The sequence below is a fragment of the Elephas maximus genome, chromosome 10 (assembly GCF_024166365.1).
Source record: "Elephas maximus indicus isolate mEleMax1 chromosome 10, mEleMax1 primary haplotype, whole genome shotgun sequence".
Classification (NCBI taxonomy): domain Eukaryota; kingdom Metazoa; phylum Chordata; class Mammalia; order Proboscidea; family Elephantidae; genus Elephas; species Elephas maximus.
This window is the reverse complement of record NC_064828.1, coordinates 22,520,173-22,543,136: the sequence shown is the minus strand read 5'-3', so window position 1 is coordinate 22,543,136 and position 22,964 is coordinate 22,520,173. Positions and strand designations below refer to the sequence as shown.

Sequence of the window (22,964 nt, the reverse complement as noted above, 5' to 3'; positions counted from 1 at the left end):
CTAATTGTTTACTTGCTACATACTGATTCATGTATGTTCGGATAATAAGGAGACAGCTCTCAGGTGCCCATTGTTTCTCTCTGTTCCTAAAATAGCTTTAGAAGAATAAAAACCAGTTGCCAACAAGTTGGTTCTGACTTGTGGTGATCCTATGTGTGTCAGAGTAGAACTGTGCTCCATAGGGTTTTCAGTGGCTGTGTTTTCAGAAGTTCATTGGCAGGCCTTTCTTCTGAGAATAAAATTTTTAAAAAACAAAGTATGCCCTTCAAAATGTTTTTTTTTTTTTTTTTTTTTTAAACAAAGTGAGACAATGATTAATAAAAAGCACAGGAAGTGATATCAGAATTGAAGGGCAGGACTGGAGCCATACTTCTCATTCAGTTGCGAAATTAAAAATTTTGTTTTATTCCAAAGTGTGTGTGTAATCCAGTTTTGCCAGTGGTGTGTGGGTGAGTGTGAGTGTGTGTGTATGTATGCCTGCATGTGTGTGTGGTGGGGGCAGGGATAGATGCATGAGAGGGAATATAAATGAAAATAAAATTTAATTGCAGAAACTGGTAAATACCAGCCTGGAAGTCCCTATCGTTTAAGGATGGACAAATCATAATCATGTTAATTGCTGGTACCAGCCATTATAATTTACACCACACGCTCTGACTCCAGACTCATCAAACCTCACTGTGATTAAAGTTGAGCTTTCCAGGTAGACTTGCCTACAGGAAGAGAATACCATGATCTCCGAACAAATGGATCTCATCCTCTTGATAGTTATATTTCTTTTTCTCAAATTACTAAACAGGTATACTTTTTGTTTTCTCCTTAAATATGTGCATTAATATGGTACATACAATAATAGAATCTTAGGTTTAGCTGCATTCACAGACATCAGTTAGGTCAATAATTACGCTTCAAACTTAGGTGTCTTGCCAAACCCTCTTGATTTAAATGTCTTAGTTTCATTATATGACATTGACATCTTTCCTTTTTAGCTAAGTTGCCTAACAGTACTGAATTGCTTTAACAATTAGATCCAAAACCTATAGGTTCAATCATGATAAAGTTTATCTTCTCTCATGGATCAGTACTAAACTGGCTAGCAGATTTTCAGGGTGGCTGTGCTCCACACAATCACTCAGGGATCCAGGGTGGAAGAGGCTCTGCCATCTTTAACACATGGCTTCTAAACTCACCATGGTTTTCTCCATCCTACAGAGCTGGAAGGGAAAAAAAGGCATGGGAGAGCATATAGAGGAAGTTTATATAATAAGGCCTAGAAGTACCAACTTTTACCTATACCCCATGGCTAGAACTTCATCACGTGGTCACACCAGACTTCAGGGGAGGTGGAAAATATAGCCTTGCTGTGTGTCTAGGATGAAGGACAGAACCTGGATTTGGGTGGAGGGCAAGCAGTCTCTGTAGCAATAGGTTCCTGGTATACTTTTTCAAGTGCTTTAAAGTGTTATTTTTAGTTTATTTCTGGTTTTAATGATTATTTTCTGAAGGTGGCATCCATTACTTTTTAGTTTAGTGATAATTTCTTGAACTATGTCTTTATATTGAACATAAGCCCCAAAATCCACTTCCGTCAAGTTGATTCTGACTCATAGTGACCCTATAGGACAGAGTAGAACTGCCCGATAGAGTTTCCAAGGAGCGCCTGGCAGATTTGAACTGCCAACCTCTTGGTTAGCAGCCGTAGCACTTAACCACTACACCACAAGATTGAACATACAACTTGACTAAATAGTGCTTATAATTGTTCATACAGTATATTGTTTTATATAATTGCTCTAACTTCTGATATAGTCAATTTCTCTTCTGTTTTTATTTTATTTTTTTAACTCCTCAAATCTTTATGCTGAGAATAAACTTAGTAAACAACCATGAATCTTGTGAGCATGTTGGATGAGAAAGCTCCTCTGAAGATCTGGCTTTGTGAGGCTCCAGGACCTAGCCTGGCTGTGAGGAGCATTCAGGTATCCTTTGCATACATCCACAAGGGAGATAAAACTAGGGAAAGCTGCAGTCATTTTCTCATATAATTATTCCATTGATCCCACGCAATTAAAATTATTATTAAAATGTAACATGTGTATATGGAAAAGTGCATATATCATAAGTATACAGTTCAATGAATTTTCACAAAGTGAACATACTAGCATAACTAGCAGCCAGATCAAGAAAAATAGCTATTACCACACCCAACAAAGCCCTCTTATATCCCCTTCTAATCACGTTTCTCCTACGAAGGCAATTACTATCTTGACTTCTCATACCGCAGATTTTGCCTAGTTTTGAACTCTATGTGAATGGAATCAAATGGTATATGTTCTTCTGTGTCAAAATTATGTTTGTGGTATTTATCCCTATTGTTGCTTGAAGAAAGCAAAACCAAACCTGTTGCCATCAAGTTGATTCCGAGTAGAACTGTCCCGTAGGGTCTCTAAGGAGTGGCTGGTACAATCGAACTGCTGACCTTTTGTTTAGCAGCTGAGCTCTTAACTGCTGTGCCACCAGGGCTCCGTTGCTTGAATATGCCACATTCATTCATCCATTCATTCATCCATTCATTCATCCATTCTACTGTTGCTTGACAGTTGGGTAGTTTCCAGTTTGGGGTTATTCTGAATGGTACTTTTTAAGATTATTCTTGTGCATGTCTTTTGGCGAGTGTCATGGATTGAATTGTGTCTCCCCAAAATGTATGTCAACTTGGTTAGGCCATAATTCACAATATTGTGTAGTTGTCCTCCATTTTTGTGATTTGATGTTTATTATCCTCCATTTTGTGATGTGTTGTAAATTGTTACCTCTATATGTTAATGGGCAGGATGAGTGTGTGGTGTCTCTTGAGTCACAGCCTTACAAGGGGGTGTGACTCAAGTCGCACCCTTATTTAAGTCACACCCTTACTCAAGTTACACCCTTGCTTGAGTCACACTTTTTATCTTACTAGAGATAAGAGGAGAGAGAAGCAAGCAGAGAGGGGAGGGACCTTACTACCACCAAGAAAGAAGAGCCAGGACAGAGCGCATCCTTTGAACCCAGGGTCCTTGCGCTGACAACTTCCTAGACCCGGGGGAAGATGAATGCCAAGACACATGCAGAGCTCCAAGGAACACTGGGCCCACAGATGTTGAAAAGACCCAAGGACCTTCCCCTAGAGCCAACAGAGAGAAAGCCTTTCCCTAGATCTAGTGCCCTGGATTCAGATTTCTAGCTTCCTAAATTGTGAGAGAATAAATTTCTGTTTGTTAAAGTCATCCGCTTGTGGTATTTCTGTTATAGCAGCACTAAATGACTGAGACAGTGGGCATAACTGCCCATATTTGTTGAGTGTACACCTAGTGGAACTGCTGGCTCCTGGGGGATGCACGTGTTCAGTCTCAGGAGATGCTGCCAAGTGGTTCTTCAGAGTTGTTGTGCCAAGTCATGCTTTCTCAGCCTCGACTATTGTGGCAGCTCCATGTTTTCACCAGCACTCGCTGTTCATCCTTTTTCATGATGTGGGTCTGCTTATGTAGGATTTTTAACCAGAGATAAGGAAACAGAGACTCTTGAAGTTTCTTGATGAGAATCACATAGTCTACAGTTGTTGGGGATAGACCTTAAAGACAGGTCCTCTGGCTAATATTTATCATTTGTTCCTTCCACTATATTATAAGTGCTTAAAAAGCTAAAGAGAGGAAGGAATAGGAGGGCTTCTGATTAAAGACAGTGGATTAAACACAGAGGCATTAGCTTTTTTTCCCTCCTGAAATATCTCTAAAACAATAATAAAGGAAAAAAAAAGAAGTGTAAGAGCCTGTAAGGACAAAAGAGTAGAAGGGACACACAAGTAATAAAAAATAAACATTTCAGAATGTGAAAAGTCAGTGCTCTAGTAATAACTGAATTAGCAGATCGGAGAAAGGTGACGTCTAAGTTGGAAGTGGAGAGAACAGGTAAGCAACCTGAGTTACGTGAAGGAATACCAGAATGGCTAAGAATTGATTGCAATTCTTAGCCATTCTGGTATTCTGAAAACTGGAAGCTGGAAGTCTAAGAAGCAGTTCAAAGTCTAAGAAGCAGTCATAACCCCAGCTCTCTTCCATTCCCAGAATAGCCAGTAGAATGCCTTTTCCCACCCTGATAGAAAACTGGAGGACTGTTTCCTGGAAAGAGTAAAATTAGAGTCTCCTGGACTAGAAAATACCAAGAACAGTTGAAGATGGGAAGATTGTATGGAAAATAGGGTCTATTCATGTTTTAGCTTTCCTGACTTGAAAGATATTGTTCCTTCCCCTACTGTCTGTCACTGGGCACAGAAACCCAGTGTCTCTAACAGGAAACTAGGTAGCCATCCTGTTCATAAGTTGGTACTGCTTTTTGATGAGACTAGAAAAATGTTCACTCTTCACGAACTCCTCCCCACCTTCCCCCTCACTGACAATCCTCCATGCTGTATCCATTCAGAAACTTTAACTCCAGGAAGAGATGGAAATTGGAGTAGAGGAGAGTGAGGGTAAAACATTGCATCTTGGGAGGTATAGTCCCCGTGAGTAAAATGGTGGATGTGAGTCTGAGGCAATTACGGGCTCATCATCTGCAAGGACTGAACCACCAAACTTTTTCTCCTTTGTGAACATTGTTGATGGTTTGCGTGAGGCTTTGTTAGGGTAAGTTTAGAGTAGGCCTTCATTTAGAGTATATCCTTACTCTTAGTGTATGGCTGTCTTAGTCACCTAGTGCTGCTATAACAGAAATACCACAAGGGGATGGCTTTAACAAATTGAAGTTTATTTTCTCACAATAAAGTAGGCTAAAAGTCCAAATTCAGGGCATCAGCTCCAGGGGAAGGCTTTCTCTCTCTGTCGGCCTTCTCATCAATCTTCCTCCTGACTAGGAGCTTCTCCGCTCAGGGACCCCAGGTCCAGAGGACAGCACTGCTTTCTTGGCGATATGAGGTCCCTATCTCTCTGTTTGATTCTCTCTTTTATATCTCAAAAGAGATTGCCTCAAGACACAATCTTATCTTATAGATTGAGTCCTGCCTCACTAACACAACTGCCACCCATCCTCCCTCATTAACATCATAGAGGCAGGATTTACAAGATGTAGGGAAATCATACAATACCAGGAATCATGGCCCAGCCAAACTGATACACACATTGTTTGGGGGACATAATTGAGTCCATGACAGTGGCCTTTCTTATGTCTCAGTGGATGACTGCGGTGTCAAAGAAGTCTCTCTGTTCTAGCTGAGTTGAAATTCAATATTTCCCAGCACTGATAGACCTTTTGTGTCTTCACTCTCCTCACAGTCCCATAGCAGCTATTGTCTAGAAAGGCTTGTGTTGTCTGGCCCTGTGCATATGAAGGCCAATCCTTCGCCAGATACTTGCAGGGATCCCCCATACATACTTCTGGGTACCTACTCTGTACAGTTACCTTCTCTGTGATGCTTTGCCTTAAAGAGTTCAGTCACTTCAGCAGGTCTGAACTCTTGATTTCTGCTTTTAGTTCAGTAGAACCTTCATGCTCTGCTTATGCTCTCGGTCACTGTGGCACAGCTAGGAAGTTGTCTCTAGATAGGGAGCTGGGGCTAGAATGCGGCTTACCTCGTGAGTTTCCCTTCTCTCGGGAATTATAGTCCTATACCGCCTGTTGTCTAGTACTAAAAGTTGTTGCCTTGTATTTCATTCAGTATGATTGATAATTGTGGGAGGACTAATCTGAACCAGTTGTTTTGTTGTGACCAGAAGGGGATGTCCCTTCCCAAAGTAGTTATTTTTTTTAATGCATTTATTTTTAAATATATTTTTCTTACCATATAAGTAACATTGTGGGAAATTAGGAACATTTTAAAAGTAAAAAGAAGCACATAGCAATTTTTCAAAATCCTAATACCCAGATATAATAGCTGTTAAAATTTTTATGAATTTCTTTGCAGTCTTCTTTGTAATACTTTTTTATTATACTTTAGATGATGGTTTATAGAACAAACTAGCTTCTCATTTAATGGTTAGTGTACATATTGTTTTATGACATTGGTTAACAATCCCATGACATGTCAACACTCTCCCTTTTCGACCTTGGGTTCCCTATTACCAGCTTTCCTGTCTCCTTGTGGCTTCTAGTCCTTGCCCCTAGGTTGGTGTGCCCCATTATTCTCGTTTTGTTTTATGGGCCTGTCTAATCTTTGGATGAAGGGTGAACCTCAGGAGTGACTTGATTACTGAGCTAAACGGGTGTCCAGGGGCCATACTCCTGGGGTTTCTCTAGTCTCTGTCAGGCCAGTAAGTGTGGTCTTTTTTTGTGAGTTACAATTTTTGTTCTACATTTTTCTTCAGCTCTCTCCAGGACCGTCTATTGTGATCCCTGTCAGAGCAGTCAGTGGTGGTAATCAGGCACCATCTAGTTGTTCTGGACTGAGTCTGGCGGAAGGGAGTGGTAGTTGTGGTCCATTAGTCCTTTGGACTAGTCTTTCCCTCGTCCCTTGGGTTACTAACAATCCCATGAACAGACCACTTGGGTATCCACACTCCTGTGGTCCTTTTAAAGAGTTATGGAAAATATTTCACAAGTTTACAAGTGATTTCTAGGGATTGGATAAAACCTTTAAGTTTCCAGGGATTTTAAATTTTGTTTGCACCTGATGCTTACCCAACCATACAAACAACGATGATAACAAACAAAACCAAGAAAGCAAACAACAAATACTCTGCAAAGTAAGCAGCACAGGGTTTGAATGACGCCATTGATACTTAACAGCTTTGTCGTTTCAGGAAAATTGTTCAACCCATGCCACCTCAGTTTTCTCAGATGTAATGTTAGTTGATATAATAGGGTCTATCTCATAAGTTTGCTGTGAGGATGTCATGAGTTAATCTGTGTGAAGTGCATACAACAGTTCCTGGGATATAACACTCAGTAATGTTACCTATTTAATCTTACCTATTGTTGTTTTTTTGTTTTTTATTGTTGTTAGTTGCCGTTGAGTCCAGTGGAGACAGCTCTAATTCATGGTGACCCTATCTATAACAGAGTGAAACCCTGCTGGGTCCTCTGCCATCTTCATGATCGTTGGCATGCTTGAGTCCATTGTTGTGGATGTTGTGTCAGTCCATCTCCTTGAGGGTTTCTTTCTTTTTCTCTGATTCTCTGCTTCACCATCCATGATGTTCTTTTCAAGCAACTGGTCTTTCCTGATGATGTGTCCAAAGTAAACAAGCTGAAGTCTCGTCATCCTTCTTTCTAAGGAACATTCTGGTTGTATTTCTTCTAAGAGTGATTTGTTTGTTCTTCTGGCTGTCTGTGGTACGTATATTTAGTAGTCTTCTCCAACACTACAGTTCAAATGTATCAATTTTTTTTCTGTCTTCAAAAATCTTATCTATAAAAAAATGTACCAACATATAATTAAGAGAAAGTCATTCACTCAGTCGTGAACTGCAGCAGTAGTTATTATATGTCCTTCATGTTAGTGAAATCATCTTTAATGCTGCTCTTGATGAATTGTAAGACACGAACTCTGCTATGGCTCCTGGTAGAAAGGATGATTTGTGGCTGGGAGTTGATCAAAATGGAAAGTCTGCAATGAACAGGGTAAGGACTAAGTAACCAGTTAGACTAAGTTAGACTAAGACCAGTTTGACTAGAAAGAGCTGCCTTTTTTTTTTTTATTGTTTGTTTTGTTTTTCTTTTTACAGAGGGACGTTCTCATATATTAATGTTGAATCCTGTCATTCAGGAGCGTTTTTCCTTTTTCTGTCTTTCTGTTCAACATATTATTTTCTTAGAAAGATGTTCTTTGAGCTTCTTTCTTGTGAACTAGACTATTTTAATTCACTTACTGGCTTCATTAATTTCCACTGGGAGTGAATACGACTTCAAATGGGCCTGCCTGCCTTTAAGACCTGATGTTCAAAATTCCTATTCCTCCTACTGACACATTCACAGGGTCTCAGAGCTACTGAAAACTAGGACCAATTTCTCTTTTCAACAAATACAAACATCACTGGCCTTGAATTGACACCTCTGTCTCACCATTCTCACCTCTGAGAGTTGATGAGGACTTGCCTTGGTCCACTCCAAGGCATTTGCAAACCTAAAAATGTGGGAGAGGGGACTGTCATAAACAAGACACATTTGGGGACGACCAACTTCCCCATGACTAATGAACATTATTCAATAGCCTTTGTACTGTTTTATTCTATATCTTTTACTCTTATAAACCCTCAAAGTGAGGAAGTAAGCATTCCATTAATGAGGATTAACTTCCTTCTTCTCCATGCTGTCTGGAGATTCTGTTTTGTCATCCTTGTCAGCAATTGCAGCGTGTGTTCCTGCCCCCTGTTACCCTGGGACTGTTGGCAAAAAATATTTGCTTTAGGAGATGAATCATATTTTGTCAGGTGTTAGTTTTGTGATAATCTCTATCGATTTGCTAATGAATCAGTCATAAATATATCTGTCACACTCTTACAGGTACAATTTACACAAAATCAGTCATTTCAAAATAGATTCTTTGTAATTTCTATTTAGAATGTAGATGTTACTCCCAAGGTGCATGAACTTAGCAAAAAGGATTGGCTTAACTAATTAGCTTTCCTTCGACTATTTTGTTGAGTCATGGAATTGATTAGGGTTTAGATATTCATCAGTACATGGCTTAGGACTTATGATTTATACAAGGCTCAGACTAATAATTTGTTTATGCTCTTTATTTTATGAATTCAGAGACTGTTATGCTTCTATAATTTTATTTGATACAGAAGAGAATATCTTATATTTTTAATGTTAAATATATATAAATAAAATTACATACAACATACATGAAGGATAATTTTTCATTCAACACTCATGTAAAAACACCTTGCTCAATCACAACCTGTGCTTCCACTGGAGATTGTCATTCTCCTGACTTTCGTTAGTATTTCCTTTATAGGTCTAGCATTTATTTGTACATAGGACTGCTGAGTAGGAAGGTCTGATTATCTTCAACTGTATTAGAAAATGCCAAAGTTTTCCGTAGTGATTGTTCCAGTTTCACTACTGTCATCAGTGTATGAGCTTTCTGGTTGCTCCACATCTTTACCAACAGTTTCGTCAGGCTTTAGAATATTTTTTTAAATACATTTGTCTATTATTTGTATGTCCTCTTTTTAGAGTACCTTTTGATGTTTTCTGCACATTTTTCACTTGGGCTCTATGTATATATTTATACTAGATTGTTGTCAGTTGTATATGTTTCAAGTGTATTCTCCCATTTGGTAGCTTCTTTTTTCCCCCATGGAGTATTTTGATTCCGTTTTGGTGCTATCTAAGTGTTCTAATTAAAAAGTTCTTAATTTTAATGTAGTCAGATTTATGTTTTTTTTCCTTTATGTGTAATGACTGAGTACTATTTAAGATCTTGTAGATCTTTTCTATCCTGAGGTTGTAAAAATATTATGCAATATTATCTTCTGAAAAACTTAGTTTTGCTTTTTAACAATGTTATTAATATACTGGAAACCCTGGTGGTGTAGTGCTTAAGAGCTACAGGGGCAAACCGAAAGGTCAGCAGTTTGAATCCACCTGGTACTCCTTGGAAACTGTATGGGGCAGTTCTACTCTGTCCTGTAGCATTGCCATGAGTTGGAATCGACTTGACGGCAGCAGGTTTGGTTTTAGTTTGGTATTAATATACTTGGAATTGACTAGTATATGATATAAAGTTGGCATCCAGTTTCATGTTTTTCCATATGAATACTCAGTTTTCCATCCAGTAGTCTTTTTTTCTTTACAGTTCTTCATTTCTACTTCTGACATGTTTTAAGTGTTCATAAATTCATGGTATATTCCACTCCATTATATTCCGTTAGTGTATTTGCTATCCCTTTGTCAAGACCACTCTACCTTAATTGTGTTGTAATAATTAAAAACTACTTTACCTTAGGTGGTCAGGCAAGTTGTCTCGCCTTTATGTATATTTTAAAGACTGTCTTGGCTCTTATTGGCTTTTTGCACTTCCATGCTTCCATATAAATTTTAAAATGCGTTTCTTAGGCCCAGACAAAAATGCCGAAGAAATTTTTAATGCAATTGCATGGGATCTATAACTCAACTTGGGGAGAATTAACATGTTTATATTATTGAGTTTTAGAAACAGAAAACATGGTATGCTCATTTTCTTTCTTGGTAATGTATTTCAAATTTTTACTGTTTCTCATATGATTTCTTATATATTTTTGTGAGGTTTCTATCTACGTACTTCATATTTTCAGAGATATTATAAATGTTATCTTTTAAGTTTTCTTTTTCAAGGTGTTTATTGCTGGTATTAGGATTTTTGTATACTAATGTTATATCCAGCAATTTTGCTAGACTTGTATATCAATTCTAATATTTTATCTGTAGAACCTTTTTGATTTTCTAAATCACAATCGTAGTGAATAATTATTTTACATTTCTTTTTATAATCCATGCATGTTTTATTTCTTTTTTTTCTATCTGTCTTGGTCATCTATTGCTGCTATAACAGAAATACCACAAGTGGATGGCTTTAACAAAGAGAAATTTATTCTCACCTAATCTTGTAGACCTCATCAATGTAACTGCCACTAATCCATCTTATTACATCACAGTGATAAGATTTACAACATATGGGAAAATCACATAAAATGGTAGACAGTCACACAATACTGAGAATTATGGCCCAGTCAAGCCGACAGATATTCTGGGGGGACACAATTCAATCCATGACACTGTCCTACTGCATGTGCTAGGATCCTAGAATAATAATGAGTAGAAATGGTAGTAGTAAGCATCATTTTGTTATGCTGCATCCCCTAGGGAAAATATTTCAAAATATAATGTTTGAGGGACTTTTTTTTTTATATACTATAATCAATGAATAAGGAAGACCGAAGAAGAATTGACGCCTTTGAATTGTGGTCTTGGTGAAGAATATTGAATATACCATGGACTGCCAAAACAATGAACAAATCTGTCTTAGAAGAAGTACAACCAGAATGCTCCTTGGAGGCAAGGATGGTGAGACTGTGCCTTACATACTTTGGACATATTGTCAGGAGGGATCAGTCCCTGGAGAAGGACATCATGCTTGGCAGAGTACAGCGTCAGCGGAAAAGAGGAAGACCCTCAACGAGGTGGATTGACACAGTGGCCGCAACAATGAGCTCAAGCATAACAATGATAGTAAGGATGGCTCAGGACCGGGCAGTGTTTCATTCTGTTGTGCATAGGGTCGCTATGAGTTGGAACTGACTCGATGGCACCTGACAACAACAACATAAAATTAACATTTTTGGTTTTTGGCACCCGATTCTATGTGTTTTAACACATGCATAGATTTGTGTAATAATCGCCCCCAAAATTCCCTTGTACTGCCCATTTGTAATTATACCCCACCCAACCTCTAACCTCTGGAAACTACTGCTCTGTTTTGTTCCTCATCCTTGTAGCTTTGTCTTTTCCAGAATGTCATAAAAGTGGAATAAGATAGTATTTAGCCTTTTGAAACTGACTTCGTTCATTCACTCAGTGTAATGATTTTGAGATTCATCCATGTTGATGCATGTATCAATAGTTCATTCCTTTTTATGGATGAGTTGTGTTTCATTCTGTAGGTAGACCACAGTTTCTTTATACATTTATCCACTGAATAACATCTGGCTTGTTTCTACTTTTTGGTAACTATGAAAAAAGATGCTGTATACATTTGTGGACAGATTTTTCGTAAGTATAAGTTTTCATTTCTTGAGGGTAAATACCTTGGAGTGGCATTACTGGGTCATGTGAAAAGTGTATGTTTTACTTTGGAAAAAGTTTGGTATATTGTTGTAGTGGCTGTACTGTTTGCATTTCCAAGCTGTGTATGAGAGTTCCAGTTCCAGCATCCTCACCAGCATTTGATATTGTCAGGGTTTTTTGTTTGTTTGCTTATTTTTTTTTTTTTGTCACTTTAAAAAGTATGCAGTCATATATATTTGAGGTTTTAGTTTTCATTTCTATAATGACTAGTGTTGCTGAGCTCTTTATTGAATGTATTTTCACGAGGGAATAGTCCATATTTTTTGCCTTAAAAATTTCAGCATATTTTTTTACTTGTTACTGATAATTTGAGAGCTCTTTACATATATTCTCTATAAAAGTTCTTTGACACACATGTGACTTACATTTTCTCCCCACTGAAGCTTGTCTCTTCATTTCTATGTTTTTTTTCAGAGTAAACATTTTAAATAGTGATGTAGTACAATTTACCAATTTTTTTTCTTTTTTATGGATTATACTTTTGGTGTTACTTCTAAGAAGTTTTTGTCTAACCCAGTATCACAAAGATCTTCTCCTATTCTACAGGCTTTATAATTTGATGCTTTGCATGTAGGTCTGTGATCCATTTGGTTAATTTTGTGTAAGGTATGAGGTATATGTCAAGGTTAATATTTTGCATATGGGTGCTCAATTAAATGTTCCAACACCATTTGGTGAAATGACAATATTTTCTCCATTGAATTGCTTTTTTACCTTTATAAGAAGTCATCTCACCATATTTGTGTGGGTCTATTTCTAGACATTTTGTTCTGTTCCATTGGTCTGTGCCTCTTTACTTTACCAAATATCACATTGTCTTGGTTACTGTAGTTTTATGGCATGTCATAAAAGCAGTTAGTGTGACTTCTCCAACTTTCTTCCTCTTTTCCAAAATTGTTTTGGCTATTCTAGTTCTGTTGCCTTTTGATAAACTTAATGTCATTTGTCTGTATTGCCAAAATTCTTGCTGGGACTTTGATCAGAATTACGTTAAAGCTATAGATCAATTTGGTTGACACGTAGTTAACTATGTTGAGCTTTCCAATCCGTGAACCTGTTTTGGCCTGTTTTGATTTCTTTTATCAATGTGTTGAAGATTGAAGCATACAGGTCCTATACACATCTTGGTAGATTTATCCGTATATGTTTCATTTTTGGAGAGCTATTGTAAATAGTAACTTTTTAAAAATTTTTAGTTTTCAATTGTTTATTGCTAGTATATTTTTTTTAGAAGTACAGTTGATCTTTGTATATTGACCTTATAATCTGCAAATGTGCTAAGCTCACTTATAAGTTCTAAGACTTTTTTTTTTTAATTTTGTAGATTCTGTGGGATTTTCTACATGGACAATCATGTCATCTGTGAATATAGGCAGTGTTATTTATTTCTGACCAGTTTTCCTTTTATTTCTTTTTTTTCCCCTATTACACTGGCTAGGATGCCCAGTATGTTGCTGGGGTTGCAAGAGTAGGTATCCTTGTTTTGTTATTGGTTGTAGGGGGGAAGCATTCAGTCTGTCACCATTAAATATGATGTTAGCTATAGGTAGTATTTCGTGAATGCCCTTTATCGGGATAGAGAAGTTCCTTTATATTCCTAGTTTGCTGAGAGTTTATTATGAATGAGTGTTGAACTTTGTGGTGTGCTTCTTCTGTAACAATTGATATGATCGTGGTGATTTTTCTTCTTCAGTCTTGCTAATATGGTGGATTACCTTACCTTGATTGATTTTTTGAATGTCGAGCCAGCCTTAAATTCCTGGGAAAAATCCCACTTGATTGTTATTTATTATTCTTTTATATACTGAAAATTAATTTAGTTTGCTAACTTTTGTTCTATGAATTTTGTATCTATTTATGAGGGCTTTTATTATTATCGTTTTAGCAGGCAATGACCTGGTTTGATTTAGGACATAAATTCTAAGCTACTTCCTATGGGCTGTGGTTCCAATGTCAGTTTGTTTTCAAGGACTTAGTAATGGTATTCAGGTTTGTAATGTTGTGTAGGTAACACCCAGTGGCCACTTTGAGACAGAGCCAGTTTCATTCTTAAAGCCTTTGATATGTTTTTTATGGTTTTTTAAGGTATCATCTACAGATACTATCTCAGGAGCTCACAGTTTTGTGGGATTCTGTTCTCAAGTTCCCTGCTCTCCATGATCTCCTTGAAACTCTCTGGCTCCCACTAGCGTCATTATCTGGTCCTGTGGCCGGAAAGCTCCCGTTTTAGTTTTCCCCCTCTGCTACTTATTTCTCTGCAACTGCGTTAGCCTCAAATACCAAGTGACAGAAGGTCAGAGATGGGGGAAAAAATAAAAACAGGATTCTTCCCACCATTTCTCTGGTTAAAGAGAAGGATACCTCTTTGTCAGGGTTTAGGTTCTTCTCCAATCTCTGCCACTATAGAGTTGCTATTTTTGAAATAGGGCCTGCCTGGAGACTAGGCAAACAACAACAACAACAAAACAGGGATTTCCCTACTCTCTTTGTCCCATAGGGGTCCTCCTTCCAGCTCCTTGGATGAAAGAGGGGGCTTCTTTGGGAATTGTTTCTGTCCATTCATAGTATACAGTTGTGCTGTTTATTCTGCTTAGAATCCAGGCCTGAAAATGCAGGATAAAACAAAACAAAGCAAAAGCACCACTGGATACTTTGAACTTTGAATTCTGATTTCCTTCCCCCATCTGTCTGCTGCCATTTACATTCCAGAGTCCTAAGATAACTGCTCCATGCATTCTGTCCAGGGATTTTAGTTACATTCAATGGGAGAGATAGGTCATAGTGGCTTACTCCATCTTAATCCAGAACCGAAACCTCCACAGATCATTTTTAAATGACACCTCATTTAATGTGTCTTTTGTAGACTGTGAAGAACTTAGAGAAATTCAGCCCAGCACTCAAAACTCAAGGTGATATTTTCTCATCAGAGACTAGTGGTGCTGCAAATACAGGCTGCCACTGTGGTGAGCACATCTCCTTGGCAAGTGGAGTGCTGAAGACCACTCAAGAACTAGAAATGGGGAACAAACGCTATTAGCAGAAGCTGAGGGATCCATGTAAGGAAGTCTGGGAGGTCCTGCAGCATCTCACGGTCTGCACAGTGCTTGGTAGCAGAACCTGGCTGCTTTTGACACTCTGGCAAGAAAACATATACAGGTGGTTTTATGAGACAGCATTTACCAGGTGAAGGAGGGTCCCTTCTGTTCTGGTGTGCCAGGACTTTTTCATTTTTAATCGAGAATGAGTGTTGATAGGAAAAGTGACACAAAATGTAGATGTAGTAAGCACAGCACAACCAATGTAAAAATGAATGTTTGAGCACATATGGATGGGTATAGGCATATTGGTATGCATAGCTGTGTACATAAGGTAAAAACAGAAGTATCTGTAAGTATGTGCAAATAAAATTATGTAGCTGCAGGGACATATATTCATTGAAGGTGCAAATATGGATATACAAATATTGATAATTGTCAGACTTAACCAAACACCTTCCAACACTGATTTCTGGGTTTGAAGGCTTAGGACCATAGTCTCATGCCACAACTCAGTCAGTTCACATGACATAGTTTACAAAAAGCCATGTTCGGCATTCTAGTGAAATATGAGTAGCAGTTGGGGGCTTAAAAGGTTGTGAGCAACCATCTAAGACTCAACTTCTAGTCTCTGCTTGCTAGGAGAAGAACAGTAAAAAGGTAACCAAAAGCACAGAGAAGAAATACAAGCCATGATTTCATCTACCCTGAGAACGGAAGAACTAGGTGGTGCTCAGCTACCACCACTGACCATTCTGGCCAGGGTCACGGTAGTTGGTCTCAGATAGAATAGGAGAAAAATATGGAGCAGAATTCAAATTCTTATTAAAAAGGAGAAGAAAAAGAAGCCAGACATACTGTAACAGTAGAGAACAGAGAACTCCCTAAGACTGTCACTCCGAAACATTCTTTAAAACTAGAACCAAGCCTGTCCCAAGATCACCTTTTAGCAAAATAGCAGAACCACCCTCCAAAAAAAATTTTTTTTAGTAGCACACAAAATAAAGGATATTACCTATAAGACCGATACGTTATTTAAACACCATCAGTATGGGACCAAAAGGTTCAACAGTTACTCAGAAGCAAAGATGAGGAGATAAGGGGGCAGGGAAACTAGAGATTGGAAAGGGAACAAACTGAACAGAATTAAAGAGAATGTTGACTCATTGTGGTAAATGTAACTAATGTCACGGACTAAGGTGCACCTGACCCAAGCCATAATATTTTCAATCACTTCATATGCATGTGAAAGCTGGACAATGAATAAGGATTGATGCCCTTGAATTACGGTATTGGTAAAGAATATTGAGTATACCATGAACTGACAGAAGAACGAGCAAATCTGTCTTGGAAGAAGTGCAGCCAAAATGTTCCTCAAAAGTGAGAATGGCAAGACTTCCTATCATGTACTTTGGACATATTATCAGGAGGGACCAGTCCCTGGAGAAGGACATCATGCTTGGTTAAGTAGAGAATCAGTGAGAGAGAGGAAGACCTTCAACAAGATGGTTTGACACAGTGGCTGCAGTGATGGGCTCAAGCATAACAACAGTTGTGAAGATGGGACAGGACGGGACAGTATTTCATTCTATTGTACACGGGGTCATTATGAGTTGGAATCAACTCGACGGCACCTAATAACAGCAACAATGTCACTGAACAATTTATGTGGAAATTGTCAAATAGGAACCGAACTTGCTGTGTAAACTTTCACCAAAAACTCAATAAACTACTATTAAAAAAAAAAAAAAAGTCAGCACTTTACATTAGGCTCTGCAGCCTACCCCAGAAAGGTATTGCAGATAGATAGAAGTGAGGATTTCCCAAGGTTATTTGTCTTTTCTGCTTCTCTGTAGATGGCCTGTATAGCAAAAACATTAAGAACAGCCTAGACGAAAAATAAATATATCTCTAACCTTAATAAAAAAAAAAAAAAAAGAATTGGTACAGTCAAGATCATTAATGGCTGCTAAAATCATTGGGTAAAAGGTTGTTGGGGAAGAGGAGAGTCACGGAGTCGGAGTGCCACCCTCTAAGATTTTTATTAATCACGGTAGAGAAAAAGTACTTACATAGTGAGAGTGTCTGGCAGGCCAAGTGATCAAAGTTAACATTTCTGATAATGGGACAGAAGGACATCGTGTGCTTCGTAATGTGATATACAAGAGTCCTTGGATAGCGCAAAGTTACGCACTTGGCTGCTAACAGAAGGGTTGGTGGTTTAAATCTACTTATAGGTACCTCAGAAGAAAGGCCTGGCAATCTGCTTCCAAAAGGTCACAGCCATTGAAAATCCTATGGAGCACAGTTCTACCCTGCAATACATGGGGTCACCATTGAGTTGGAATTAACCAAAGCAAGTGGTTTGGTTTTAATCTGATGCACACAGGACACAAGATCATCTATGTAGTATTGTTGCCAAAAATGTTTAATCTGACCTGACAAATCCAGATTGTGGGACATTCTATAAAGCAAATGTCAATATCATGAAAGACAAAGGTAGGTAGGGAAACTGGTCTAAATTAAAGGAGACTAACGAGACAAGAACCGAATGCAATGGGTGATCCTTTAGTAAATTCTGGATCTTAAAATCACTGCTATAAAAGACATTCTTAAAAAAAATTTTTATTGTGCTTTAAGTGAAAGTTTACAAATCGAGTCAGTCTCTCATACAAAAGTTTATATACACCTTGCTATCTACTCCTAGTTACTCTCCCCTTAATGACACAGCACATTCCTTCCTTCCACTCTCTATTTTCGTGTCCATTTGGCCAGCTTCTGACCCCCTCTGCCCTTTCATTTCCCCTCCAGACAGGAGCTGCCCGCATAGTCTCACGTGTCTACTTGATCCAAGAAGCTCATTCTACACCAGTATCATTTTCTATCCCATAGTCCAGTCCAATCCCTGTCCGAAGAGTTGGCTTCGGGAATGGTTCCTATCTTGGGCTAACAGAAGGTCTGGGGACCATGACCTCCAGGGTCCTTCCAGTCTTAGACCATTAAGTCTGACCTTTTCACGAGAATTTGGGGTCTGCATCCCACTGCTCTCCTGCTCCCTCAGGAGTTCTCTGTTGTGTTCCCTGTCAGGGCAGTCATCAGTTGTAGCCAGGTACCGTCTAGTTCTTCTGGTCTCAGGCTGATGTAGTCTCTGGTTTATGTGGCCCTTTCTGTCTCTTAGGCACATAATTACCTTGTGTCTTTGGTGTTCTTCATTCTCCTTTGCTCCAGGTGGGTTGAGACCAGTTGATGCATCTAAGATGGCCGCTTGCTAGCATTTAAGACCCCCAGACGCCACTCTCCAAAGTGGGATGCAGAATGTTTTCTTAATAGATTTTATTATGTCAATTGACTTAGATGTCCCCTGAAACCATGGTCCTCAAACCCCCACCCCTGCTACGCTGGCCTTCGAATTGTTCAGTTTATTCAGGAAACTTCTTTGCTTTTGGTTTAGTCCAGTTGTGCTGACCTTGCCTGTATTGTGTGTTGCCTTTCCCTTCACCTAAAGTAGTTTTCGTCTACTGTCTAATTAACCCCTCTCCCTCCCTCCCCTCTCTCGTAACCATCAAAGAATATCTTCTTCTCTGTTTAAACTATTTTTCGAGTCCTTATACTTGTAGTCTCATACAATATTTGTCCTTTTGCAACCGACTAATTTCACTCAGCGTAATGCCTTCCAGGTTCTTTCACGTTATGAAATGTTTCACGGATTCATCATTGTTCTTTATGGATGCGTAGTATTCCATTGTGTGAATATACCATAATTTATTTATCCATTCATCTGTTGATGGGCACCTTGGTTGCTTCCATTGTTTTGCTAGTGTAAACAGTGCTGCAGTGAACATGGGTGTGCACGTATCTGTTCGTGTAAAGGCTCTTATTTCTCTAGGATATATTCTAAGAAGTGGAATTGCTGAATCATACGGTAGCTCTATTTCTAGCTTTTTAAGGCAGCACCAAATAGGTTTCAAAAGTGGTTATACCATTTTACATTCCCACCAGCAGTGTAGAAGTGTTCCAGTCTCTCCACAGCCTCTCCAGCATTTATTATTTTGTATTTTTTGGGTTAATGCCAGCCTTGTTGGAGTGAGATGGAATTTCATTGTAGTTTTGATTTGCATTTCTCTAATGGCTAACGATCATGAACATTTCCTCATGTATATGTTAGCTACCTGAATGTCTTCTTTAGTGCAGTGCCTGTTCATATCCTTTGCCCATTTTTTAATTGGGTTATTTGTCTTTTTGCGGTTGAGTTTTTGCAGTATCACGTAGATTTTGGAGGTCAGACGCTGGTTGGAAATGTCTTAGCTAAAAACTTTTTCCCAGTCTGTAGGTAATCTTTTTGCTCTTTTGGTGAAGTCTTTGGATGAGTATAGATGTTTGATTTTTAGGAGCTTCCAGTTGTCTAGTTTCTCTTCTGCGTTGTTAGGGGATGTTTCGTATACTGTTTATGCCATGTATTAGGGCTCCTAGCATTGTCTCTATTTTTTCTTCCATGATCTTTATCGTTTTAGATTTTATATTTAGGTCTTTGATCCATTTTGAGTTAGTTTTTGTGCATGGTGTGAGGTATGGGTCTTGTTTCATTTTTTTGCAGATGGATATCCAGTTATGCCAGCACCGTTTGTTAGAGGGACTGTCTTTTCCCCAATTAACTGACACTGGGCCTTTGTCAAATATCAGCTGCTCATATGTGGATGGATTTATATCTGGGTTCTCAATTCTGTTCCATTGGTGTATGTATCTGTTGTTATACCAGTACCAGGCTGTTTTGACTACTGTGGCGGTATAATAGTTTCTAAAATCAGGTAGAGTGAGGCTTCCCACTTTGTTTTTTTCAGTAATGCTTTACTTATCCGGGGCCTCTTTCCCTTCCATATGAAGTTGGTGATTTATTTCTCCATGTCATTAAAAAATGTCATTGGAATTTGGATGGAGACTGTGTTACATCTATAGATCGCTCTTGGTAGAATAGACATTTTTACAATGTTAAGTCTTCCTATCCGTGAGCAAGGTATGTTTTTCCACTTATGTAGGTCTCTTTCGGTTTCTTGCAGTAATGTCTTGTAGCTTTCTTTGTATAGGTCTTTTACGTCTCTGGTAAGATTTATTCTATAAATGATATTTTTAGGAAAAATGGAGAAAATTAAATATAGACTGCCAAATAGATACCACTGTTGTGCAGTGAATCTCATTTTTATATGGCCTTTCTAGCCATGGTTTTGTAACTCCCACAAAATGATTGGGCGGGACTGTGCACATAAAGTACATGGAACCCTTGTAGGAAATTGGTCAGTTTTGCCATCCACCTGGGCTTAAAAAGAGGTAATCCTAGAGGTTCAGGGAGGACTTCACTACCATCAAGAAGAAGAGCCAGGAACGGAGCATGTTCTTTGGACACATGGTCCCTGCGCTGAGAACCTTCTAGACCCAGGAGACAGACTGACAGACAGCTGTAACACCGGAAATGGCACCAGACAACAAGAAGTAGCAGCAAGCATGGCAGAGTCCTGTGGCAGGGAAATGGTGCCAGCAGAACCAGGAGACCAGTTCAAGACAGCACGGGGCTTCCTGGCACACAGAGCAAGGTGGCTACCATGGGCTTGCCAACCTATGGAGCGAGAAGGCTGAGCTGCCTTCGTGCAGGTAGAGCGGGGTACCTTGGGGCACTTACAGCAGAGCTAAAGATTTGTAACGCTTTCCTGGACAGGGCAGAGTCCAGGCCCAAGCAAGGCCCAGTGTCAGAGGCCTTCCTGCAGGCACAGCTAAGAAGCTGTTCTGGTCGAAGACCTGTATCCTGAGTTTCTGTTAGCTCCAAGTTGATCCCAATCCAGAATTGTAACCTGTTACTTTCCTAATAAGCCCCATAATCATGGGGGGAGGAATAAAAAGAATGAATGTTGAATTTTAACAAATGCTTTTTATGTATGTATTGAGCAAATTTCTCCTTTATGTTTCTTCTTTAAAGGAGGTATTTCTCCTTTATTATGAGATTGTGTGAACCACCCTGATTCCTTTACATTATTCCAACCTTAAATTTCTGCATTGATATTCAGACTTTCTTATTTTCAGATACATTCATTTAAAGCTATAAATTTACCTCTAAGCACAGTTTTAGCTGTATCCAAAAATTTTCCTATGTAGTATTTTTATCACTTTTTTGTTCAAAATATTTTCTAATTTCAGTTATAACTTTTTGTTTGAGCCAGGAATTATTTAGAAATGTTTTACTTGATTTCTAAACATATAAATATTTTCTAACTATGTATGAATTACTGAGTTTCTATTAATTGCCTTATGGTCATAGAACTTATTCTGGATTGTCTCTTTTTTTGAAATTTGTTGAGACTTGCATTATAGCTCAGCATACAATCAATCTATCAACGTATTCCATGGGAACATGAAAAAAAATGCATATTCTGCAATTGTTGGGTGCAGAGTACATATCAACTATGTCAAGTTGGTTAATAGAATTATTCAAATCTTCTATATCCTTTGTGAGTACACACATGTGCACATGTCTGTGTGATTGTTCTGTCAGACAATGAAAGAGGTATGTTAGTCTTCCTCTAAAATTATAGATATGTCTATTTCTCCTCCTACTTCTATTGATTTCTACTTTATTTTCAGACTGTGTTATTAAGTGTGTGCAGTTTAAAATTGTTTTATTTTCTGGGTGAATTAAACTTTTTAATCAAAATAACTCACTGCTGTTGAGTCAGTTCCGACTCATGAGGTGCATTAAATTTTAATGTCTGTTTTTATTATTACTATAGTTATATCTGCTCTCTTGGGTTAGTGTTTACATGGTACATGATTTTATCCTTTTTTCAATTTTTCTGTACCCTCATGTTTTAGCCATATTTTTTATAAACTATATATATATTATATTTGTGTATGTATATTTTTAAAAATATCCATCTGGCAATATTTATCTTCAGGATATTTGATCCACTTACTTTTATTGTAATTTTTTATTTTATTGTAGTTATGGATAGATTTGAGTGTATATTTACATCATATGTTAGGCTTTCGGAAACCCTGGTGGTGCAGTGTTTAAGAGCTATGGCTGATAACCAAAAAGTTGACAGTTTGAATCCACCAAGCGCTCCTTAGAAACCCCATGGGGCAGTTCTGTAGCTATAGGATTGCTATGAGTCGGAATTGACTCGAAGGCAACAGGTTTATTATACTTTCTATTTGTCCTACCTAGCCTAGGTATCTTTATTTTCTCATCTTGCCTTATTTAGAATTGATTGCTTTTTTATTTACTTTCTCTAAAAATTTGAGTGTATGCACTATATTTCTGTTATTTCAGTTGGTTTCCCTAGAAATTATAACATGCTTCTTTAGCCTATAAAAATCTGAAGTTATCTGTAGTCAATATTATTACCATCACCCTAGAAAATTCCTTAGAACACTTTAACTCTGTATTTTCTCTTCCAGTTTAGTTACCATTATCATCACAATTTAAATTGAATCTTTTTTTTTAAATATTACAAAATATTGTTTTTCTGTTACCCAGTAAATGTGTATTTAGATCGACCTATATATTTTTATTTAGTACTTTTTTTACTATTTATTTTCTTAAAAATCAGGCATTCTTTCTGGAATCTCTTTCCTTCTGCCTTAAGGATAACCTTTCACATTCCTTAAGTGAGGGTGTTCCCGTAAGGAGTGAGTGGAAACCCTGGTAGCATAGTGGTTAAGTGCTGTGGCTGCTAACCAAAAGGTCATTAGTGTGATTCCACCAGGTGCTCCTTTGGAATTCTGTGGGGCAGTTCTACTCAGTCCTGTAGGGTCGCTATAAGTCAAAATTGACTTGATGGTAGTGGGTTTGGTTTATTTTTTTAGGGAGTGGGTGGAACAGGTTTATTTCTGATTCAGGCTTATTTTGAGGCAATAACCCTTTTGGGTCCCAGTTTTAGGGTAAAGGTTCTTTTTGTAGACTCACAGTGTTTAGAAGAGCCTGGACTTTGCCTCTTGACTTGGTTATTCTGCAGTGCCATAAAAACCAAAGTTCAGGTGTGCCACATGCCACAGTGGCAAAAGCAGCTTCACTTCTCAAATTACCTAAGATTCCATTTTCCTCTAGATTTTGGCTTGGTAATTCTTTATTGTCTTGTGAAC

The 22,964-nt window shown here is 38.2% G+C and overlaps 1 protein-coding gene across 2 annotated transcripts in view; it reads left to right on the top strand.

The window, feature by feature from the left end:
• FMN1 (formin 1) overlaps window positions 1–22,964 on the top strand; it is a 490,439-nt gene that overhangs the window by 178,088 nt on the left and 289,387 nt on the right. The gene's annotated exons all lie outside the window — the stretch shown is intronic.